Source organism: Leuciscus leuciscus (assembly GCF_965113295.1).
Source record: "Leuciscus leuciscus genome assembly, chromosome: 17".
Lineage (NCBI taxonomy): Eukaryota > Metazoa > Chordata > Actinopteri > Cypriniformes > Leuciscidae > Leuciscus > Leuciscus leuciscus.
Window position 1 is genome coordinate 23518580 of NC_138741.1, and position 4920 is coordinate 23523499.

Here is a 4920-nt window from a genome sequence, read left to right on the forward strand (position 1 = left end):
GCGCGCGCTTCCCACAGTTGTCCGTAGGGTTGGAGGAAAAGACGGATTAGACAGACACATATGACCAGAAAAAGCTCTGCATCGGAGACTATGCAAGCTTTTAAATCTAAAGCACGGGTGAAATGGATCCACTATGCCAAAACACCCCGTCTAAAGTTTTTGACGCAATTCCACATGATTCTCTCTGGCTCGTGGGATCAATGCAAAGCAGTTCTTGAATTATTATAAATTTGATTCACTTGATCCACTACCATGGCGAATGGAATTATGTTTAAAATACTGTGTAGGCTATTATATAATTTAGCTAGCCTACTATCTTTAGCTAGCTGCTAATCTATTTTAGATGTCCATCTTACACTGTAAAACCAAACAATCAAACTGAAAAAAAAAAAAAGTTTAATTGCTGCTTTGTTGCACCGCTCACTAATGACGTTAATTTTTAAAGCTCAATTTGCACTCAAGGCGTTTATTAGGCCTAAGGCCGTTTTTTTTATTTCTGTGTAAAATAAAATCTGTGGTTAGGCTATACACAAATTGCATGCAGTTTTGAAGCTGTTTGTTTGAAGAAGAAGAAGGAAAAAAAAAAAACGGCCTAAATTGATATATAAGATTCCCTGAGGTAATTGTAGCCCAGCCCTTATTTAGCAAATTGTTAGCAATTTACATAAAAAAAATGTATCAAGTAATGTTATCTACAGACCTTATTTTACTTACAAATCCAAAAACACCATTCTAAAAATAACAATCCCAAGGGAATCATGGCTTGAAAACTGTCTGTTCTGGATTTTAGGTCTACAAACATAACAGCTCTACTGGGTTGAAATTATTGTGCCAAGTTAAATGGATGGAAACAAAATGATGAAAAGCGTGCAATGCATAACTTCCAGTGAAAATCTACTGATATGTTCAGTTTTTTTGTTTCAACTGCTTAAAGATGTCTTTTTAATTTAATAAAGATTATAGGCTTTAACCATATGAATTGTACTTCTTCCAGTCTTACAAGGATCATAATGAACTATTTATTTAGTGATAATAAACTCTGATAGAAGAAACCCAGAGATTGAAAAAGAAAACAAAAAAATAATAGTCAATGCCTTTCCCCACTGTTTCTTTCCATTTGTAATTTCTTTCCTGTTGAGAGAACATCAGACAGAAGGCAGTTTGCCACGACTGGCACCCCACAGTAACACTGCTGGATTTTCTTTTGTTCATTTGCAACAAGACAAATTACGTCCTCTGAGCGATGGCCGCAAATGCAAATGTGTCTCTTTGAATGGTAATGATGCAGTTTAGGAATGACAACTTTGAATCACTACATACATGTGAATAATTTTGGGAAACATGCATAATATGAAAACATAAATGAGTATTTGATACAATTACAGATATCAGTAACACTTAATAAGGTCTCATTACTTCATGTTAGGCATTAACTAACATAAGCGCTACATTTGTTATAGGCCTATTTATTCATCTTTAAAAAAAGTAATGCACCTCTTGATGGAATTAACATCACAAAATGTATTTCCATCAAGAGGTGCATCAATGTTTGGTCAGGATCTTGTATTGACAATGCAAGAGTCCAGCACTCTGGAAAGTCTAGAACATCCCAAGGACTTTCAATGAATTTAAGGTCTGGACTCAGAGGTGCCGATTCATGTGTGAAAATGATTCTTCAAGCTCCCTCCCAACCATTCTTTCCCAGTTTGAGCCTGATGAATCTTGACATTGTCATCCTGGAATATGGCCATGATGTGTCTTCCTTCATGCTTGTTTAAGAAATGAAAAGCTACACAATCCACCAATTAGGGTTAGAAGAACTGTTGCCAAACATTTAACATGCAATAAATTTAATAATCACAGCAATAATGATCCAATCATAAACTCTTTAAACCCAAAGAGGTTTTTTTTTTGCCGGGCAGAGTAATTTTTCCATAATTTTTCATATATTTTTTCCATCACCACATCCCCTTAGGGGGCTCCATAAAATTAACATCAACTAAGATGAATAGATCCTTTAAAAGCATTTTTCATTGTTCATTTTAATGTAAAGTTACAATGAAATTAATATGGACAATTCTTGTTTTTTTAGTATTTATTATCAGTGATTTATCCATATATGTCAATATATACATTATATATTTTTCAATGCATGTGCCCTCATAAACTTTAATAAAACAAAGTGTTCCCTCTCTCTTGTTACTGGAGTGAGGGCGGGACAATCTGTCACTCACATGAGATCACAGCAATAGCAAACCACAACCAATCCAACAATCCAATCAATTCCCGATTAACAAAATCAAGTCTTGCCCTATTTCCAAGTCCTGCACTTTTCCTTGTTGTTTCATGTCGACTTTAACAAACGGATGGAACCTTATCGTAAAGTATTACCCAAATATCTGATTTCACAAAACATTAAAAGGAAATGTCTTTGAAACATAGCTCAAGTAAAACATTTGACAAAAAAAAAAAAAAAAAAATTAAAACACCTGTACTGTGAGGAAAACTCATAAGTTTCCAAAAAATGACCGACACCAGTTGCTTTCAAAGTCATTGCAAAAAGTAAAGTTATTTCTGAGAAAAGGCTATTTTGTTATCTAATACAATTTAATTTTTTTCAATCTCATGAAGATTTCACAAGAAGATTGGTGTGGGGGGAGGGGATCTCCATCCAGGGGCTTGCCTGAAGGTCTGCCTTTCTGCCACTGTCACAGCAGCAGATGGTTAGGCTCTTTTTTTCATGCATTTGTCCTCCCACTCACTCAGCTCTGGCTCTACTGCCACTGAAACTCAGCTTATCTGGGATTTCACAGCAATTCAGCGCTACCACGCCCCAGCTCCGTATCCACTTGATGCCTGCCACTGATCGAGCTGGAGGATCGCCAGTGTGTCACTAAAGGATCCGTTACGTAAAACTTTGTCAGGCCTCTCATATTAAAGGGATAAATCTGTCCCCTGCACAGTGAGGGCTTTTGTGTTGCAGTGTTTGCAAATCAAAATGGAGAAATTCAATTGGAAATATAAACAAAGCTATCCTTGGACCTTTTCTGAAAAGACGTGGCTGATGGCATGTAGGAGGCTTTACAAACGCGCCATGTCAGACTCATGATATCCAGCCCTACCTGTGTCCAAATGAGCGCTGCCACATTGGCTCTGCATGTGCTAAAAGCCAAATGAGAAAGATTGTCAATCTGATTGACTCTGATTGGAGGTTACCGCTCACGCAGACAGGCGACTTCTTTTGAAGTGCGGAGCAAAGCACTGTAGGGCCTCTTTTGCGTTAAATTTGCTCATCTCCTCCCTATGGTGGGTGCTGGAATCATTCTCGCAGTTCACACTGCTGGGAACCTCAAATTGTGGACTAATGTTGCATGCATTGCTCTTACAAATTTAGATAGTAAAGGGAGAGTGACAACCACGTCGTGTCTTTTTCCACTGTATTTGTTAAGCACTGATCTAATGATTGTTTGGCGAACTGCAAGGCTCGAGCAAACGATCTCATGATGAGATATACATTTCACTGGAGCTACTGTATGATGAAAGAATTACACAAAACATATGTGCAGTAATGAAATACAGACTGTTAATCTTTAAATCATAACATAGAGATTATGTACAGCGAGGCGTTGTCCCGCTTATTAAATTGCTTCTTAGCAAATAACTAGGCTAAATAAATTACATTAAATATTGATTTAAGTTGGAATTATTTTATTATGAGAGAAAGAATACCATAAGGTGTCAAGAGATAAGAAACTATGTAGATAATATGTAGTTGCCTGGGTCAATTATGCAAAAGTTTGAAAAATCTAAATCATGTTACTTATTGTAATATTCATTTCGCTATGATTTATCAATCAAAATGACATGAAATCCCGATTTGAGTTTAAATGGTTTTGTGAAAAAATGACTATAAGGTGATGAGAGATATAACTACACACTGTAAACAAATATTGTTGGTTTAAAAAAAAAAAAAAGTAAGTTACATGGTTGCCTTAATGTTGAGTTCATTGAAATGAAAAAATTTAGTTCATGCAATGAATGAGATTGGTTTAATCAACAGAAACTCAAAATATTATGTTATCTGAACCACATTTTCTGAGTTGATTTGACAAAAGAAAAAGAAAAAAGTTGTGATAAATCATGAAAATAATTTTTGTACAGTGCAATATAGCTTGAAATTCAGTTGCTTTGGACAAGTAAATTATGCAAAAATATTCACCAGGACTTGCCAATCAAAATTAAGTATTCTAGGGAGCAGTGTAAATTATTGTAATATTAATTTTGCTATGATTTCTCTCATAACATAAAAGGTCCCATGCAGCCTCAAAGATTATTTTAATTACCAATCAGATATTGAAGCGATAATAGATGTTAAATATGTGGGAAATGACTGCAAGCTCAGCATAATCCAACAAAGAAGAAAGATAAACCAGTGGTTATATAACTGTTAACGAATACTATGGGTTAATTATTAATTCATGAGCATTTCCAACTCAAGCATAGCAAACAGACGGTTTGAAAGTACATTAAAGCCCATGCAGAGAATTTTAGAGATTCTATATTTATTATGATTAAATTCACATGAGTGTTATGTAAATTTAATGTAGATATTTTTTTTACAGTGCATAGTGTATTCAAACATTTTTGGAGTTTGAAATGCCCAGTATTACTAAAAATGTATTAGGGCCGTTGCTAAAATAAAAAAAATAAAAAACTTTCTGACATAAGTTTTTTTATGTGAGCTTTTGACAGACACCATAATTAAAGCCTTTGTAGAGTTAATAGTTTTGATGAAAAAATATGTGGCATAAGTGACTTCAATGCAGTGTCTCTCTGTACACTCAGAAATGAAACAAGAGAAACTTGCGCAATGTTTCATCTTTCAGCTTTATGAATGATCTTCAGTATGGCCTTAGAAAT